This window comes from Panthera onca, chromosome B4 (assembly GCF_046562875.1).
Source record: "Panthera onca isolate mPanOnc1 chromosome B4, mPanOnc1 haplotype 2, whole genome shotgun sequence".
Lineage (NCBI taxonomy): Eukaryota > Metazoa > Chordata > Mammalia > Carnivora > Felidae > Panthera > Panthera onca.
Window position 1 is genome coordinate 94295536 of NC_138345.1, and position 21280 is coordinate 94316815.

The 21280-nt window shown below is 40.5% G+C and overlaps 1 protein-coding gene across 4 annotated transcripts in view; it reads right to left on the bottom strand.

The window, feature by feature from the left end:
* LOC132694076 (uncharacterized) overlaps positions 1-21280 on the bottom strand; it is a 225942-nt gene that overhangs the window by 55715 nt on the left and 148947 nt on the right. The gene's annotated exons all lie outside the window — the stretch shown is intronic.

Consider the following 21280-nt stretch of genomic DNA (forward strand, 5'->3'; position numbering starts at 1 on the left):
GGTGTCCCTGGATATGCTCTTTTGAAAAAATGCAATTTAGATTCACTCATTACATGTTTATGGACCTCTTTCTGTGTGCCAAAAACTAGGTTGGACACTAGAGGTCAAAGGAAATATCTTTGACCCAGGATCTTTCCTTGAGATCCATATAGTTCACGGGGGAGACAGAGACTAGTGACTGCCCCTGACAAAATAATCAGATGTCATAAGCAAGTGCCAAACTACTTGACTATCAAGGAGGGGCCTTGACAGCCAGATCTGAGCATCTGGGGAGGGCCTCACGTAGGACTCCTCCTCAGATTGAGTCTCAAAAGATTATAGGGCCTAAAGGCCTTCCCTATTTTCCCTCCCCTACTGCAGCAATTTAATTTAAAAATTTATAATGGGGTTTTCTCCCTTTTGCCCCTAAATTAGCTGAAGGCTGTAGGTCTTAAATTAAAAGCAAGCTAATGCATTTTTAATATAACTTGGCAGTTGAGTTTAGACACAAATGCCACATTTAAAAACTAAGAGTATAATTGGCATTTAATGAGGCAGAATGAACTCATGGCCCTTATAGAGAATGGTTAATGATTAAGGGGCAGGGTGATCATACTGAAGAAACCCACCAAATCCTTAAAAATGACATTGTCAAATGTCAATTCCTTCTTCCTCCAGGCTGGTTGTTCCAATTCTTTCCCTGATTCAGTGATCCACTCAATATGCATGCAATTATGTTCAGTTAAAAACAAAACAAAATAAATTGAAATCAATGTAGTCATACCATGCTCTCATTCTTAAATTGCCAAAAGATAACAATGGCATATTCATAGAAGAAGAATTACAAGTCATCTGTGGGTATATTAGAAGTAATCAGTACTATTAATAATGAAAAAGATGTTTCTCCTAAGAACAAGGGTATTTTCTTTAGCAATCATAAAGGCTATGATAAATTTGGGAAGTTCAATGTTGATTTAATACTATTATCTAAAACACATGCTGTGTTTAATTTTTTTTAAGTTTATTTTTTTATTTTGAGACAGAGATCATGAGCAGGGGGGGTGAGGCAGAGAGTGAGGGAGAGAGTGAATCCCAAGCAGGCCCTGCACTGTCAGCACAGAGCCCAATGTAGGGCTCAAACCCATGAACCATGAGATCATAACCTGAGCAGAAAACAAGAATCAGATGCTTACCCGACTGAGCCACCCAGGTGCCCCCTGTGTTTACTTTTGCCAGTTATCCCCGTAACACTTTTAGAGCATCTTTTCCCTTCTAACCCAGGATAATGCATTACATTTAGTTGTCATGTGTCTTCAGCCTCCCTTTATTTGGAATACCTCCTCAGTTTTTGTCTTTCATGACACTGATATTTTTGAAGAGTATATTTCAATTGTTTTGAAGGATGTCTCTCAATTTGGTTTGTTTTCTTTTGATCAGATTCAAGTTCTTACTTTTGGCAGGAAAGAGTTTTATGTATTTTTCTGAAGATGAAAATCTGTGTCATTTCTCTTTGTCCAACACTGTGGGTTCTGGAGCCCCACCAGACTTGGTTTGAAATCCTGCCTCGGCCATTTCTTGCCTGTGTCATCCTGGGAAGGTTACTTACCTCAGCCCAACATCCATATTCCCCTGGTGAAAAGGATATAAAGGATACCTATGTCTAAAGGTTATGGTAAAGATTAAGAGATTTAATGAATTTAGGGGCGCCTGGGTGGCGCAGTCGGTTAAGCGTCCGACTTCAGCCAGGTCACGATCTCGCGGTCCGTGAGTTCGAGCCCCGCGTCAGGCTCTGGGCTGATGGCTCGGAGCCTGGAGCCTGTTTCCGATTCTGTGTCTCCCTCTCTCTCTGCCCCTCCCCCGTTCATGCTCTGTCTCTCTCTGTGCCAAAAATAAATAAAAAACGTTGAAAAAAAAATTAAAAAAAAAAGAGAGATTTAATGAATTTAAAGAACCTGAAACATTGTTTAATCCCTAGAAAATGTTTAATAATTTTTATTTTAAATATCAAATGACCATGCAGTAGACTAATATTGCAAAAATTGAGCAGTTTTGAAAGAATTTTTTTGGCAATGGTAACGTTTGGAGGTAACGAAGTCACCTAATATGGGAGCGAGTCATGATACCACGAGCTAATCCTTTCCTGAGATCCTCCTGTATATCTCACTATTCAGATCCCTGGCACTCTTCCCAGTACACAATTTCAAGCTGATACGCACAGGGTCCTAGTGAAGATGTTGACAGATTCCAGATAGGCAGAGAGTGGCTGAATGAGGTGACCTTGTTATTCAAAAGGAATGGAGGTAATTGGGAATATTCTGACACAGTACTTGAATGTGTGCAACTTTGCTTTTAATTGATAATGCATGAGGCCTTGATGGAATTTTCTGAAATAAGAAGAATAAAAATAGACATAATGAGAAAAGGTATATAAGTAGTTATAAAAAACAGAAAAACTATTTTCAAAAAAAAATACATCATTCACCACCCATTTTAACTAAACATGCTTATGCCCTCTGTGCCAGAAATTCCACTTCTAAGAGATACAAGAAATCAGAATTAAGCCAGATGTTTATCAGTGTATGAATGGGCAAGTAAAATGAAATTTATCCAACAAATAAATATCATAACGTCATTAAAGTGTTTACTAGAAAAGCTTTTTGCAAAAAAATATCAACAGTATGAATGCACTCATGTGAACTTTAACATAACCAAGTCCATACATGTTTATTGGGCCACCTAAATGGAGCGAGAGAATTAAAAATATAAACAGAGGGAGACACAGTAACTTGAGAAGAATAGTGACCTTTGGAAAAAAGTCAGGAGAACCGAATTAGGAAGAAGTTTAAAGGACTTATGACTCGATATGCAGTCTTTATTTCCCTATTTAAAAAAATAAAAAAGAAATGAAGTAAAGAGGCCAGCGTGCTTAACAATCGCTGAATCCAGGTGGTCTGAATATATTTTCTATTTTGGCTCTTTACTGGTCAAAACGTTCATAATAAAATAGAAAACTTGAAGGGGGGGGAACCCTTTGTATTCAAATATAAGACTGTTCTCCTCCCAATATCAGGGTCTTGGAACGTGGCCATATAGTTCACTCAGCTGAGCTGTTAGTGCAATGTGGGAAGCACTGCTATTTATATGCGTCTGGCTTTTGGGGTGGGTTTATTTATGCCTGGATCATCTCTTCTCACTCATTGGATGTAACCCTTCAAAATCAGGAAGCAGAATTATTTTGCACACAGTGGACTGGCTCCTTCAGAGCAGGTCCCCTTTTTGTTTCCAGAACTAGCGGTATCTTGCTCGCAGTCGGAGTTCCATGAAGATGTGTTGGATGAATGAGTTCGAGCCAACTTTCCCTGAGCTCGGCTACTGCAGGCTCATGCGGAGCGCTGCCCTCATGGAGTTTACAAACTGGTACAGAAATAGACACAGGGACCTCAGTGGACTGGACAAAAGAATGACCTAGAACAGCCAGTGCAGGGCCCAGGTTGTTAATTTTGACCAGGATGGCAGGAGAAGGGGATACGGTGATTGAATTTCCCACATGTCCGTGTCCCTCTTTGCGGTGAGAGATTACTTGCCCTGGAGACTTGGTTAAAATATGAATCTCTCACCTGGAGAGAATAACAAACACATCAAGCCATCATCCTCCCATCGGCAGGTTGACTTTATCAGACTGGCTCCAATTCTTAGGTAGACCAAGAAAATTCAGACCAGTAGTGCCAAAGACTGGCTTCTGAGGCACGGGTAAAGTCTGGATATTTGAACGGAAGCTGGGAAGAATGGTTAAGCAGGTTTGGGGAGGTCCTGACCACTGAAAGGCAGTTTGAGGCCACCAAGTAGGAACCATGAGAGGGAGGAATAAGGTAGACGAGAGCAGGAAGGTGGGACAAAGCCCCAGGTGTGGGGCAGAAAAGCATTGGCTGGTTTGCCCATCAGAGCCTACATGACGTGATCCTGCACAAAGGCCTCGACAGTGTAGAGGGTAAACTCTTAGGAAGTGCCCACACCCTGCTTGGAAAAGACGCCGGTGGTAGCAGTGACAGTGCCGCCCCAGGAAGCTTCTTGGTTTCTGCATTACTCCCGGTGATGGAGACAGCTGTCCCCCAGTTGGCCTTGGGAACTCTCTGTGCTGTCCAGTGATTATTTGGGCTCAGAATTTACAATCTAAACATGCCTCCAGTTCACAGTTCTCTCTGACATGCCTTGCTTTACAGCTGTCTTGTCCACGTGGTGGGTAAAAACAGCTTCGCCGAGTACGAGCTGGAGGGAACTCATCGTCCCGCTCACCCTTTGTAGAACACCTCACACACACTTTGAGTCCTTCCTTCCCCTCTTTTAACTTCTTCTTGGAGAGTCGTGTCACCTTCTCAAGGAAGTCTTTGCCGTGTTCCCTTCATTCTTCCTGGAGTCGGGTAGGAGGAACCCAGCAGAGGCTCCCACGACACCTTTGGTATTGCTATCCTTCCACTTACAATGCTGTATAGTATTTATCTGTTTGTGTGTCTGCTTGTCCAGTCCCCTGAGAGCAGGAGGACCCTCCCTTAGTCAAGTTTCATCCATGCGGCATGTGGTACATGGTACAATGCTTCTAATATTAGTTCAGTGGAATCAAGCTGATAATAAGCTGGAGACTCCTGCCCTCTAATTGCTACAATCTGCCCACTGATTTTCCTTTCTCTCTTTGTTTCATTTTGTTGTGTTAGCTACATAAGCAATACTTGTAAATGTTCTTGTAGAAATCCAAGAAAAAGTACATAGAGTAAAAGGCACAAGTCTACATGCATTTGCTCTACTCCATTCCCTACCCCCATTCTCCTCCCCAAAGGCTGCCACTGTTATCATCTGGGTTTGTGGTCCCTGCGGAGTTTTCTATGCATTACAAATGTATACACGCATGAAGAAATATGACATTTTATTTGTGAGGCTGCGTGTTTGCTTTTATTGCATAATGATGATGTAGGCGGTCCAGGTCCGTGTGTATAACCCACTGAATCCTTTTTTAACTGCTACAGAGCAATCCAAAGAGATTAGGTAAGGGGCTAGGATTGGTTTAAATAAGAAGGAACATATCAAAAGATATCAGCCATTCACAGAATTTGTGGGAGGGCGGGAGAAAGAGGGCCTGAAGCCATGCATCCAGGAATGCCCAACCACACACGTGTGTGAGTGTTTTCAGGGTGGGGAGGACTTCTGTAGAGAAGATTCTATTGCCACCACTTTTCAGTCACCGTGGTAACTCAGGGCCAGACTTCCAGAGCTCCTCCAATGCCACACTGAAAGATCCAGATGCCTCTACCCCATATTTGCTAGAAAATTGCTCCCCCAACCCCCAAGGAACCTCCTCCTCTGCCACCATAACGGTCACATTTTTAAAAATGTATATTTATTTTGAGAGAGAGAGAGAGTGAGTGGGGAAGAAGGGCAGAGAGAAGGAGAGAATCCCAAGCAGGCTCCACACTCAGTGCAGAGACCGCCACGGGGCTCAATCTCAGCACTGTGAGATCATGACCTGACCTGAAGACAAGAGTTGGTTGCTTAACTGACTGAGCCACCGAGGCACCCCTTCATGGTCACATTTCTATCCTTAAGGAGACTGAGGAATAGAGTGATATTTTTTTTTAATTTTTTTTTTAACGTTTATTTTTGAGACAGAGAGAGACAAAGCATGAACGGGGGAGGGTCAGAGAGAGGGAGACACAGAATCTGAAACAGGCTCCAGGCTCTGAGCTGTCAGCACAGAGCCCGACACGGGGCTCGAACTCACGGACCACGAGATCATGACCTGAGCCGAAGTCGGCCGCTCAACCGACTGAGCCACCCAGGCGCCCCTAGAGTGATATTTAAGAGAAGATCACATCTTGGCTCGCCAAAACGAGTCAAGAAACTATAGTGGTTTGTGTTAGCAGTAAAGAATTAACCACTAAATGGAAAAATTAGATCTCATGCACAATAGCAATAAAACCCATCAAATATGTAGGAACAAACTATGTAATTTAATTAGGATCCTGGCTTCTGGTGTCCAGGTCCCATATGGAAGCAGAGTGGGTTAGCCAATAACCATTCAGTTCATCCTCCTTTGTTATCATGCCAGGGAAGGCGACATAATTCCACTTTAGCACCTCTCATAGGTACTAAAACTTGTTGACAGAATCATAATTAAAATGACAGGTGTTCTCTGGAATTAATTAAATGCTCACTTTTATGGAGGATATACTATGACATAGAGCCTATTTCACTGTCTAACTACTCACGTTGAGTATCCCTCTACTAACCTCTACCCCATTTAATTTTTTTTAGACTTTTTTTTTGAGAGAGAGAGAGCGGGTGTGCATGTGCATGTACACACGTGAGCAGGGGAGGGTCAGAGGGAGACAAAGAATCCCAAGTAGGTCCATGCCCAGCTTAGAGCCTGAGGAGGGAGTCAATCCCACAACTGTGAGATCAAGCATGAGCCGAAATCAAGAGTTGGGTGCTCAACCAACGGAGCCACCCAGGCGCCCCACCTCCACCCCATTTAAACACACACACACGTGCACACACACACACACACACACACAGGCAGAGAGAGACTGGCATATGGCTCTTTCAGTATGACAGCATGAATAAAAGCTCAATTTTAAGAAGCATTTAAATAATTTCCTATTATCATATTATATCTATAGAGATCATGTATTTTTAAATTTTTAAAAATGTTTTATTTATTTTAGAGAGAGAGAGAGAGAGAGAATGAGCGCATGAGTGGGGGGGGGCAGAAAAAGAGGGGGACACAGAATCTGAAGCAGGCTCCAGGCTCTGAGCTGTCGGCACAGAGCCCGATGCTGGGCTCCAACTCACTAACTGCGAGATCATGACCTGAGCCGAAGTCGGATGCTTAACCGACTAAGCCACCCAGGTGCCCCTTAAAACCAACATTTAAAGGACAAGTGTTAATATATATTTATTTTGGTTTTCTTTTCTTTCTTTTTTAAATGTTTTATTTATTTTTGAGAGAGAGAGAGAGAGAGAGAGAGAGAGAGAGAGAGAGAGAGAATATGAGCGGGGGAGGGGCAGAAAGAGGGAGACACAGAATTGGAAGCAGGCTCCAGGCTCCGAGCTGTCAGCACAGAGCCCACTGCAGGGCTCAAACTCACAAACCGTGAGACCATGATCTGAGCTGAAGTCGGACACTTAACCAACTGAGCCACCCAGGCGCCCCTACAGTGATCATATTTTCTGAACCCTAACTCAAATGCATGCTTTCAGAAAAAAAATTTTGAGGATTTTTCTCTTGGTCTTCCTCCCCCAAAGCCCCGAGTTCAGTAATTTGGTAACAATTATCTGTATTGAGAGTATTTTGCTGTGATATACATAACCTTTGAGTTATGTTCACTTGAATAACATATGTTCCAAGTTAGATGTAGACCTAGGACAACTCCTTTGGAATCTCTCACTCTCTTGGAGATTAAAAAAAGTATACATACCAAGCAAAAAGGAGAGTTGAGTGAGGTAATATAGAAGAACATGTTTGGGGGAACAGTGAACTAAGCTGTCTGCGTGCAAAATTTCTCTTTGGGCTGCACTCCTGGAGGTCTGGAGAACAGTTTTGTTGTTATTGTATCTGGTGGTCTCTCCCGCTGATGAGCCCAGAGCCTGGTGCAGAAGCAAAGCTGAATAACAGCACCCACAGTGGCAGTGACAGACGTTTGTGACGCTGGGCTAGGCGTATGCGCTATCTCACTTTAAGCCTCAAAAATTCTTTAGTGTAGATATTATAACCCGCACTTTATGGATTTTAAATGATTTATTTATTACATTAAAATTCTTTTTTTAAGTTTATTTATTTGTTTTGAGAGAGACAGAGACAGTGTGAGTGGGGGAGGGGCAGAGAGAGAGAGAGAGAGAGAGAGATCCCAAGCAGACTCTGCACAGTTAACTTGAAGCCCGATGTGGGGCTTGAACCCATGAAACCATGAGATCATGACCTGAGCAAAAACCAAGAGTCACATGCTTAATGGACTGAGCCACCCAGGCACCCCTATTAAATTAAAATTCTAAACACACAGGGAACCTCTCCCTACGAACTCCTGCAAAGAGAGTCTCTTTCCACTGATACCTGAAATTACACAATTAGAGATTGCTTTGGTTGACGTGAAGCTTTGTTGCCTCTTAAAATGCAAACACTTTGGGAGAGGGATAGACTGTGCCTCTTCAGGGCCAGCTGGCTTGTCAGATCTTCTGGGAGCCAGGCTTGGTAAGGACAGAGACAGTGAAAGACTAAAGAGCCTCTCACAGTGGGGAAGAGAGATTGCCTCTGAGGAATTTGGGGGGATTGATGGAGAAAGAAACAGAATTTTCTCAGAGCTCATCAGTCAAATAACCAAGCCCACTGGCAGAAACAAAACGGGAGAGTGGGAAGGGGGCCTGGAAAACAGGGTGGGCTGGGCAGAGGCCAGATGTTGAGATGCCCTGTGGAATAGAGACAAGAACCAAAGACACAAGGACAGAGGCACACGGAGAGCTAACAGTGCAAGCCTATAAACACACTGTATGCATACAACTGCACATGTGTCTCTGAGACACGGGCCCAGCAGAGCAACCCATCCATCTATAGCTCAGAGGCCTCATTCCCTCAACTTGGTAAGGACTTAGGCCTTCATTTCCTGCTCACAGAAAAATATTTTCCTCTCCTCCCCTTTGTACTACCTTTCCGTCATCTGTCCCTTAGCCAGCCGGAAAACAGGTTGGAGGTGGTAAGTCAAGTCTTATGTAGGAGTCGTATTTACACATGCACTAGGCCACCCGTAGGCCACTGATCTGCCTAATGAGGGAAGCACAGTTAAAACAAGTTCCCACATGAGTAAGAGACACACAGGCTTGCCTTGCTCAACCCATTACTCAAGAGGCCGGTTGCATGGGAGGAGTTCGTCTTTGACCCAAGCTTCCCAAGTGAAAAGCCTCCTTTTCCTGTTAAGCTTACACATTTGATCTGAAGGTGCCTCTGTCATATCTGAAACAAGGCAATGCTCATCATACACTTCAAACTGAGATGACTAGATCATGGGCATTAATTTAAAAAAATAAAATAAAATCTAGAACTTTCTCATGAAGCACACGATCTCACTGTTCCTTTTTATGATAGTAAAAAGCATTAATTTAACAAATTAAGTTGTTATTATTATATTTTTATTATATTATATATTATATTATTACAATTATATTATAAATTGTTATTTAACAAATATTAAAATGAGTTTGGTAAAAGAATTACAATATGCCATACTGTTAAAAATCTCATTTGGGCATTTTTCATTTTTTCTTATCCAGAGAGCCTCTCCAAGAAGCCAGCACAATACTTTGGCTGGCTTCACTGTCCACTTTAAAATTAGGAAAGTGGAGAGATTGTCCATTTGTTTGTTTACTATTGTTATCACAGTGTTTTTAACATTTCTTCTTTTTTCTAGTTCTACAATTATTTTATTATTTTTCTTTTTCCACCTACAGCTGTCCTAGGCCATTTTCACATCCTACCTAGTCCAGGTGTGTTCTTGGTTGTTAACTAGAATATATGTATTTAACTAGCTTTTTTTTTAAAGTTTATTTATTTATTTTGAGAGAGAGAGAGAGAGAGAGAGAGAAAGAGCATGAGCAGGGGAAGGGCAGAGAGAGCACGAGAGAGAATCCCAAGCAGGCTCTGCACCGTCCGCGTAAGCCCAGTGCAGGACTTGAACTCATGAACGGTGAGATCGTGACCTGAGCCTAAATCAAGAGTCAGAAGCTCAACTGACCCACCCAGATGCCCCCTAACTGACTCTTTAATACTTCTTCCAATCTTTTTGGAGAGATTCCGGGGTCCTTGTGCATTTGCTCCATTCACAGTCTAGAGTTCCCATTCTCTGTCCCCTCCTTCCTTCTTGCAGCCCTGCTGGCCTCCTCCTCTAGAGCCTGGAGCCAAAGGGTTGATGAGAACATTACTGAGCTGTGATTTTAGTGTTTGCTGTGCCAGTTGAATAATTTCACAATGCTCAAAAACAGAAGTTCCGTCTCGTATTTTGAAGCCATTACATCACTCTTGTAGGAGAAGCAAGCTGAATAAGTTAATTAACAACGGCTGTTGCTGAACCGAGTATGAGTACAAACATCCTCTCTGGAAGGCAGTTCAGGGCACCCAGGGAGGACTGGGAGAGGGAGTTGGGACCCCGGATGCCTATAGAGTGAGGACGGAGGGTGAGAGAGGGTGAGGACGGGTTTCTTATCTCAGAAAGATTTGCGGGAGTATTATAAAGCTAAATACCTATTTGTCTAATTAGCTGCTGAGGACATAGCTAGACTAGGTGGGTTGGTTGAAAATGGACTGGGGCAGCCTTGGTGGGAGAAGGTAAGAAAATAATATTTGAAGGTCTTAAAAGAAGGAGATATTACAAGTTCAATAAGAACAGTAAAGAAATAAAAGGTAGTTCTCCTTGCTATCCTAATTATCAAGTGGACAATGAAGTTAGCCAAAGCGTGAGGGGCTTCTCAAAGAAGCTCTTTGTATGAAAAAGTGAAAAAATGCCAAAACAGGATTTCTAAGGATGTAGTCTATTGTAATTGTCAACATTTAACAAATGCAAGGCTACCTACACAAAAGATTAAAGAGGAAATGGAATCTTGCAATGTAGTACCCAAAATGTCCAGGATATAAGTGAAATCACTCATCATACAAAGAACCAGGAAAATCTCAACTTGAATTAGAAAAGACAAATCAACAAGCATCAAAAAGGAGATGACCCAGACCTCAGAGTTATCAGACAGGATTTTAAAACAGCCATCATAAAAATATTTTAACAAGCAATCGTGAACATACCTGAAACAAATAAAAAATACAAAATCTCAGAAAAGAAATATAATATAACAAAGAATAAAATGGAAACATTAGAGCTAAAAACCACAGTAGCTGGGGTGTATGTGTGTGTGTGTGTGTAAATAAAACCCAATATAGCAAGCCTATTTCCTTTATTGGGGATGTGGAGAATTCATGAATATACAAAATACTAAGAGATAATGGGGAAATAGCAGGATGTACCAAGACAATTTAAAGAACTACAAGGAAATGCTTCGGCTAATACAAAGCTTGGATAAAATAAATTAGTTCCTAGGAAAATACAAGTTACCAAAATTTTCTCTTAAAGGGAGATAGAACTAGACCAATAACCTCAGGAAAAAATGGCAATTGTTTCAGATCCAAGGAAAAGTTTCAGATGTCAAGAAAAAATGGACAATTAGCTTCAGAATGTTTTCCAGGTGAATTGTTTTTAATCTTCAAGGAACAGATGCCACTTTAATCTCTACATCATTTTCACTATGCAAGAATATAAGGAATGCTATAAATACTTTTCCAGACTCTTGGGGCACCTGGATGGCTCAGTCGGTAGAGCACACGACTCCTGATCTTGGAGTTCAAGCCCCACATTTGGAGTAAAGTTTACTTAAAAAAAATACTTCCAAATTTTTTACTGTGATAAAAAATACATAACACAATTTACCATTTTTACGTGTATAATTTAATAGCATTAAGTGCACACATATTGTTGTGGAATCATCACCACCATCTATCTCCAAAACTTGTTCATCTTCCCAAACTGAAGCTGTACCCATTAACCAGTAACTTCTTATTACCCTCCCCACACACGCACACACGTACTCCTTGCCCCTGATCATCACCATTCTACTTTCCGTCTCAGTGAATTTGACCACTCTGGGTACTTCATATAAGTGGAGTCACACAATATTTGTCTTTGTATGTCTGGCTCACTCACTTAGCATAATGTCCCTGAGGTTCATCCTCACTCTAGCATATGCCAGAACTTCATTCCTTCTTAAGGCTGGATAATATTCCACTGTATAGTACTACCACATGGCGTTTATCCATTCATCCATCAATGGACATTTGGGTTGACTCCACCTTTTGACTATTGTGAATAATGTTGTTATGAACACTGATGTGCAAATATGCCTTTGAGTCCCTGCTTTCAATTCTTTTGAGTATACACCCTCCAAATTAGTTTTCAATATATTTTAAACCCACCTTCATGGAAAACATCTGTAGAATTCCTATTGAAGCTGGAACAACACAGGTGGCCACAGTTAAACGTATACATCATGATTGTTCTGGAAGTCCCAGACAATGCATGTGGACCAAAAAAGAAAAGAAGTGTAAATATTGAAAAAGAAGAGAAGGAAGTTGGCAATATTGTCCGTATGTGGTGTTTATTTGTATAACTGAAAAACCTTAGCTTTATCCAGTTGAAATTATTACAGAAAAGAAAGTAGATTTTCAGTATGTGAATGATAATAGAATATATAATGAAGAAAAGTAGGCTGTGGATGGTACTGGGGGGAAAACTTGAAGTGTGTTTAAGGCGGGGATGATTTACATGATAACAGGTAGAATTCTTGACTGAGTGATTGTATAACACCCATTTCAGGACTTCTGCCCGACTTGACCAGGTGGTGAATTATGGTTCCACAGCACTGCTTAGCTTCCAGTGCAAAGCCTATGGCACCAAAGTTGTTTACAGGTCTGTCTCCTCCAATGGTCTGAGAACTCCACGGATATGGATGGATAGAGTCATACTAGTATTTCAATTGCCTGAATCCAGGAGTTTCAAACTAATTGAAGGGCCAGATTTGCTTAACAAATGTGTTAAAGACCTGCCCGCTTTTTTTTTTTTAATTTTAATTTCTTTGGATAAAGTATGCATTCTGCATTTCGCCATGAGGTTGACCACTCTCTATTACAGCCTGATTCAGTCTTTTATATTATCAGCCTTATCTCTATAGGAATTTTATTTCTCTACCACTGCATGAATCTGGTACATTCTTTCATATACTGTATATACGTTCAATAAATTTTTGTATGTATTAATTAATTAATCACTGTTTTCAAATGGAATGGCTCACAGACTAATTTTGCTATTCAAGTAGGTAAATTAGACTTGGAGTTCTGGAAGAAATTATTTCCAAATCAGATTTTTTTTTGCATTACCAAAATTATGTAACTTTTTTAATAAAAAAATTTTTTTAATGTTTATTTATTTCTGAGAGACAGAGCATAAGCAGGGGAGGGGCAGAGAGAGAGAGGGAGACACAGAATCTGAATCAGGCTTCAGGCTCTGAGCTGTCAGCACAGAGCCTGACAGGGGGCTCAAACCCACAAACTGAGATCATGACCTGAGCTAAAGTCAAGTCGCTTAACCACCTGAGTCACCCAGGCACCCCAAGTAATTTTTGTTTTTTATGTGGTCTTTTCCAAGTTACATTTGTGGGGACCAAACACCAAAACAAATGGACTATGCCACACAGTCTTACTCCTATTCCTTCTGGGTTTTAGTAACTCTTTTTTTAAAATTACATTTATCATGTTACTTATATAAATAACTTCACCATGATTGAAGTCTCATACAAACAGTCACTAGCATATGTATCTGTTTATATAATTGACCTTTGGTCAAAATCCAATTGATATAAAAAATCAATTGTAAGATTGCTAAACTCAAGAGGATATAGCAATTTGTCTTTTTTGGAAACTTTCCAAGCTCTTCTGGCCAAAGAAAATCACCCCCTCTGCTGAGTTCCTGAAGTAATTTGCACATATCTTTACACAATTTATATTATATTATACTGCTATAATTATTTCCTATATCAGCCTTCTCCACAATGACCTTTCTTATCTTCTAGTATCTAGCATAGTGCTTGATGCCTAATAAACATACAATATTTGTTCAATGAATGAATTAAGGAACTAAATGGATGAATGAAAAAAATCTTTTGGACACAAGGGAAAAAAGCGACAGCGTTTTTTTCCATTTTCTGATTTGGTTATGTAGCATATCTGCAAGGGCAGAGATTATCTAAATATTTTTTATAAAAGAAAGTTTGTCAAACCGAAAAGGTGATGGAGTCATAAACGCTGTTAACAAACATGAGACTTAAAAAGGCTGGTAGATCTGAGTCCTGTTTGGATTAACAGCAACTGAGTTATTATTTTGGAAATATGTTACTGCCACACAAGTGCGTTGAGGTGAATGTCTTCATTAAACAGAACCCTATGGGAATTCATCATAGTGAAAACAGCTTCAGATGTTCCCTATGTTATTAATGAAAAAGGTCACTGTTAGCCTTCACAGGACCCACCTCAATAAGGCTATGAGAACATACTGGCGAATATGAAGTTCTCTATCCTCAGCTGTTGCTGGGAACAATGAATGTATGGTGGTTTTACAAATGATGTGGGTGCTGGGTTTCAAATACAGTGAAAAAGGGAAAACCAAGCCATGTAGAAATTGTTCTTGAATCCCTTAAACCATCCATGATTTGGGGTAGATAATCGTCTATCATTATATATATGTATATATGTATATGTGTGTGTGTATATATACTATGCATACTAACATACATGCTGGGATTTTAGGAAATAATAACATTTCTTTTCTTTTACTGACTTCAGAGCCAATTAAGATACAAACTTAAGACGATGATCAAACATTACCTTACTATTGAACCGGTATTTGAAAACCCAAGTGTATGGTTACAATGGACTTCCTAATACATTCTCCTTAATTGGACGATATACACACCCAATCACAAATAGGATGGACAAGTTATCCGCCATGGAGATGAACTCGTAAATATGAGGCAGAGAAAGGATTAATGCAGCATGCTTCTTGTGGCCAGGCTGGGTGCAAATGAAGAGATGCTAGAATGTGAGGAGCTGAGCATGCTCAGATCCTACTCATAAAATTCACCAGTCACATAATCTTCCTCCTAAGGGAAGGGATAAGTAAACACAGAGAAGAGAGGCCAAGAATATATCTCTAGCTGATATTCTCCACATGGGAAAATTAGGCCAGGAGAGAGTTGGTTAACTCTTTAATAGCACAGTATATAACTGCACAGATGGGTCCTTTTTTTAAATATTAAACAACCAAAGCATTTGATGTTTAGACCACTTCAGGAAATTTATTAATATCTTAACTTGCTGATTGTACTCATTCACAGTCATCATTGTTACCTGCCAACAATTTAATCAGTTCTCTAACTCATCCTTAGTGAACGCTATCCTCTGGCATTCAATTAATACTTTAAAAACGTCTTAGACATACAACACAGGACTAACGGAACTGGAGTTTCCAGATTGAAAGGGCCAACTGAGTGGATAGAACTAGAGTGGATGCCCAGAATTCGTGATCCCCAAAGACCACCAGGGAGCCGAGTCCGCTGCAAAAGCAAAAGAGCCTTTATTAGAGCTAGCTCGAGCTCAATCCCCTACCTGCACCAATGCAGCGGTGAGATACCAGGGAGAGAGAGTGAGTTTCAAAAGGACAAAGGTTTTATTGGGGCCTAGGGGCAGTTGGTGAGGTAATGGTTGTGGCCTCAGCCGATTGGCTGGGGAAGGGTCCGAGTCCTGTTAGGCAGGTTGGGGGGGTGGTTACTCAAGGGGAGGAGGTGTGGTCAAGGTGAAGGACACAGAACAAGATGGAGTAAGATGCAGTCGGCTGGCATAGGCCCGCCCTTTCATATTATGCTAAGTAAAATAAGTCAGTCAGAGAAAGGTGATTTCACTCATAAGTGGAATTTAAAAAACATGACAGATGAACATAGAGGAAGGGAAGGAAAAATAAAATAAAAAGAGGGAGTGAGGCAAACCATAAAGAGACTCATAAATACAGAGAACAAATTGAGGGTTGCTGGAGGGGAGGTGGCAGGAGATGGGCTAACTGGGTGATGGGCATTAAGGAAGGTGTCTGTTGTGACGAGCATTGGGTGTTATATGTAAGTGATGAATCACTAAATTCTACTCCTGAAACCATTACTATATTATATGTTAACTAACTTGGATTTAAGTAATTAATTAATTAAATAAAAATGGCCAACTGAACGCACAGTGCAAGGAATGATAAAAGCCACAATGCGATAAGCATCCTTATGAAGAGAGAAAGAAGACAGCACAGGGATGGCTTAAATTTTCTGATTGAAAATTCTTTCTTTCTTTTTTTAAGTTTATTTATTTATTTTGAGAGGGCGAGTGAGCAGGGGAGGGGCAGAGAGAGAGGGGGAGAGAGGATCCCAAGCAGGCTCCATGCTGGCGGCACAGAGCCCGACGTGGGGTTCAAACTCACGAACAGTGAGATCATGACCTGAGCCAAAACCAACAGTCAGATGCTTAACCAACTGAGCCACCCATGTGCCCCTGAAAATTATTTCTAAGCTAGAATTCTATTTGTAATGTGGTACGAGGTTACAATAAGACGTTTGCAGACAGCAAAAGATTCAGTATGTATCTTCCATGCATCATTTTTCAAGAGGCTGGTCAGAGCATGTGCTCGAAAAAAGAGGATATAAACTAAAAAGTTAGAAAACATGGCATCCTGGACACAGCAATCCCAAATGGAAGAATAAAGGGCCCATGACATTAGCTGTGTGGCAGGCCTGGAGAGGAGGTAGTCTGGACTGAAGCAGAAGGAGGAATGTGGGGGTGAGAGGGGAATGGAATAGATATTTTCTGGCATGTTTGAACATTTTAAAAATTATGTATTCAAGTATGTAATCACGGACCAAACAAAGTAAACAAAAGAATTTATAAAATGTTTATTAACTTTCAGAAAAACTAAAAGTTGTACCCAAACTAACATATTGCTTGACTCCAAAGCAAATAATATTTACACTGTCATAATAAGAAAACACTAACTATTGATTCAATTAATTAAAATTATGCGGTGTGGGGTGCCTGGATGGCTCAATCGGTTAAGTGTCCGACTTGAGCTCAGGTCATGATCTCTCGGTTCATGAGTTTAAGCCCTGCCTCAGGCTCTGTGTTGACAGCTCAGAGCCTGCAGCCTGCTTCAGATTCCGTGTGTCTCCCTCTCTCTCTGCCCCTCCCCTGCCCACACACACCCAGTCTTTCTCCCTCTCTCTCTCAAAAATAAATAAACATTTTAAAAAATGAAAAAAATATATATACTGTGGGGTGCCTGGGTGGCTTAGACGGTTAAGCGTCTGACTTTGGCTCAGGTCATGATCTCACTGTTCGTGAGTTCAAGCCCCCTGTCGGGCTCTGTGCTGACACCTCAGAGCCTGGAGCCTGCTTCGGATTCTGTCTTCATCTCTCTGCCCCTCCCCTGCTCACGCTCTCTCTTTCTCTCTCTCTCTCAAATAAAATAATAATAATAATAAAAACATTTTAAAAATTAAGAAAAAATTACACTGTGAATATAGGAGGAGGAGATTCTGGGGAGAAAAAGGAAGAGAGTTTAGTCTTCATCTCCCATGGTAGGATGTTAGTAGATAATGTCTAATACCAACAAATCCAAAATGACAATAAATTCATACTATTTAGAAATATCAAGGTAAATATCAAGTTAAGCAGCTGGAAGAGTTCATTGTGATTACTTTGAAAATAAAACAACTGGGGGCACCTGGGTGGCTCAGTCAGTTAAGTGGCCGACTTCGGCTCAGGTCATGATCTCGCACAATCCGTGAGTTTGAGTCCCGCATCGGGCTGTGTGCTGACAGCCCAGAGTGTGGAACCTGCTTCAGAGTCTGTGTCTCCCTGTGTCTGCCCCTCCCCTGCTCACTGTCCCTGAAAAATAAAGAAACATTAAAAAAAAAAGAAAAGAAAAGAAAAGAAAACAGCTGGAAAAAAATTAGAGTGAAAGCACTGTACGGACCAAACAAAATACTTAACAGAATCATTTAACCTGAGGTCTACCATGTGAGACTCCACCCTCTTGAGACTTTCAGGTGCTGTTCCAGGTGGGGGAGCAGGGGTTGAGGAACACTGAGCAGACAGGGTTCCAGACCCTGCACCTACATCAACCAGAGCAATAACCTTTTTATCTAGTTTACCTTGTAGGCGACCATGTAAGATTATATTTGAAGAGAGTCTTACACTACCTTAACATATCAGTGTTTGAAAATTATTGGTTCAGAAACGTGGCACTGGAGAACACTTCCGAAGCAAATATACAAACCAATAAACCACCCCAGCTTTTATTGCTGCTTTCTGGAGTGGAGGCTTAGATCGGCTGGGGATACTAGTGAGGAGAAAATACCGTCAGCTTCGGACAATGCCCCTGGCAGATAGAGGCAATAATAGTCACAGGATGTGACGCTCCGGTGAAATAATATACCGGCCCTCGGAGTTATCATCCACCAGGTTTGGGAAGTCTGGCTTCAGCAACGTGGGAGGAGCAATAGCCTTAGGTCCTGGAATGCACATTCAAAACATGCCAAAACTACACACGAAAAGAGAATCAGCATCCACACTATATAGAGGTCAAAAACTCATAAATATAAGGGAAGCTATGGGAAGAAAGAACGATCTTTGAAATCCTAAATCCAAGGGCACTGGGAAATATTTATATTCTTGGCATAAATAAACGTTTTTAATGTAGTCAAAAGTACAAAAGGCCAATGTATACGATGGAGGTTAAACCAGGACTGAGTTAAAAGAGCATATTTCAAATTTAAGTTAGGAATTTGGAAATTTCCTGAGATAGTCCCAATTTCATGTAATTTACTCTTTTTAGCAAAGGTGGTTTATTAAAAGTACAATAACGTTGGGGCGCCTGGGTGGCTCAGTCAGTTAAGCGTCCGACTTCGGCTCAGGTCATGATTTCGTGGCCCATGAGTTCGAGACCTGCGTCGGGCTCTGGGCTGATGGCTCGGAGCCTGGAGCCTGCTTCCCATTCGGTGTCTCCCTCTCTCTCTGCCCCTCCCCCGTTCATGCTGTGTCTCTCTGTCTCAAAAATAAATAAACGTTAAAAAAAAAAATTAAAAAAAAAATAAAAGTACAATAACGTGACTTAATTTTTATGCTTTCATAGGATTTTTATATAAGTAAATTCACAAATTTGGGGGAAAAATCCTTTTATCAGACTAAGAGTTGGAAGTCCCCCGACACTCATTTCCTTTAGGGGCCATAGCAGCTAGAACCCAAATAAACAGGAAGAAAACTTAATACCCTCTATACACAATAAAGCTAATTCTTTTAGCATTAATGCTTCCATGAGTGGGGAGGCTGGCGCTGGCTATTTGAGTTGGAGAGCAAAAACAAACAGCAAGTGAAACTGCCAAGGAGGGAAGGCGTTTGCAAGAGAAGGATTTATGTGAAGGTGGTCAAAATACAACTTCCAATTATATATAAATAAGTTCTGGGGAGGGCCTTCTGGGTGGCTCAGTCAGTTGAGCGTCCAACTTCGACTCAGGTCGTGATCTCACGGTTAGTGAGTTCGAGCCCCGCATCCGGCTCTCTGCTGTCACCACAGTTTTTTTCAGATCCTCTGTCCCTCCCCTACTTGCGTGCACATGCGCACTCTCTCTCTCTCTCAAAAATAAAGAAACATTAAAAAAAAAAACAGTTCTGGGGATGTAATGCCCAGCATGCTGATTATAGTTAACAATACTGTATTGTATATTTGAAAGCTGTTAAGAGAGTACATCTTAAAAGTTCTTGTCATAAGAAAAAGATTACAACTGTGTGAGGTTATGGATGTTAACCAAATTTATTGTGGTAATCATTTTGCAATATATACATACAACAAATGTATGTATATACAACTAAAACTTATACGATGTTCTATGCCAATTGTATCTCAATAAAACTGGAAAAATTAAAACTAAAAGGGACAGTCATCATGCACTCAATATATGTTGTTACTATACACTTTTTGAAAAGATTTTCAAAATAGTTATAATTTTAAATTTTGCTCAGAATAAAACATTCAGTTTGTTCTTGTGGGAACAACAAAAAAGAGGATTCATAAAATTCATGTGACAAAGAATAAACTCTATAGCTGGTTCTGTGGTTGTGGAAATGCAGAAAGTTCAAAGTCCTGCTTCTAAAAAGTTCCCCTTTCCTGGGGCGCCTGAGTGGCTCAACTGGTTAAGCATCTGATTCTTGATTTCAGCTCAGGTCATGATCGCACGGTTCCTGAGACTGAGCCCCACGACGGACTCCATGCGGAGCGTGGAGCCTGCTTTGGATTCTCTCTCTCCCTCTCTTTCTGCCTCTCCCCCCTCTCAAAATATATATATAAACATTTTTTTAAATAAAAAATAAAAAGCTCCCCTTTCAGATAAATTTTGTGATAATTTCATATTCTTCACATGAACTGTGAATCCACTCCAGAACTCTGAAACCTCCCAGATACATCACAAATTAGGTCAATTCAGATTGTGTGTTGTGAGAACTTACTGATTTTTTTAAAGAGAGTATATAGAAATTGTGCTACTGTGATATTTTTTAAAACCTTAATCCTGAAAATGCCACTTGGACTCCTAATGCGTAAGGAACATAATTTTTCAATATTAAAAACTATACTGATATAATTTATTAAATGGTTAAAGGAGAAATAACATGACTATCTAGTTAAATAAATTGACCAAATCTTATGTATATTCTATTAAAACCTTAATAATAGAATTCTGTATATATAATTGTTCTTGATATATTTAAAAAAGCTCTATCTCAAATCAACAGCTATTATGCTTCCTGGTGAACCTATAAGCATTCCTGTTATGTGCAGGGACAATTTACTATTATTTTGTTATAGTCTATAACCAAGAGAAATAATAGGAAAGATAAAAATACACCTAGAACCTACTATATCTCAAGTTCTCCATTAAGATCTTTTTCTGGGGCGCCTGGGTGGCTCAGTCGGTTGGGCATCCGACTTCGGCTCAGGTCACGATCTCTCGGTCCCGTGAGTCCGAGCCCCGCGTCAGGCTCTGGGCTGATGGCTCGGAGCCTGGAGCCTGCTTCCGATTCTGTATCTCCCTCTCTCTCTGCCCCTCCCCCATTCATGCTCTGTCTCTGTCTCAAAAATGAATAAACATTAAAAAAAAAAATTAAAAAAAAAGATCTTTTTCTGGATTACTCATCTCATTGAATCTTCGCATTTTTATGAGATAAACACCAAGTCATTGATGAAAAAGGAAACTGAGAATAAGAAAATTTAACTCAGAGTTGTGGTAACATATCCAACAAGTGGTAGTCAGAATTCAACACCAGCTAGTCTGACTCCAAAGCCTGGTTCTTAATTATTGCACTACTAATTTAATCAACAAATGTATACTGAGTATTTACCACAGGTCTGGCCTATGGGTACTAGGGATACAGTAGTATATAAAAGAGATAAAATTCCCTGCTCTTGTGGAGCTTACAATATAGAAATAAAAATTTTAAACTCTGATTTTGGAAAGAAAGGCAAAATTATTATCAGTTCACGATATAAAGAAGACCTATACATTTCAAATGCATAATTATAAGAAGTAAGAA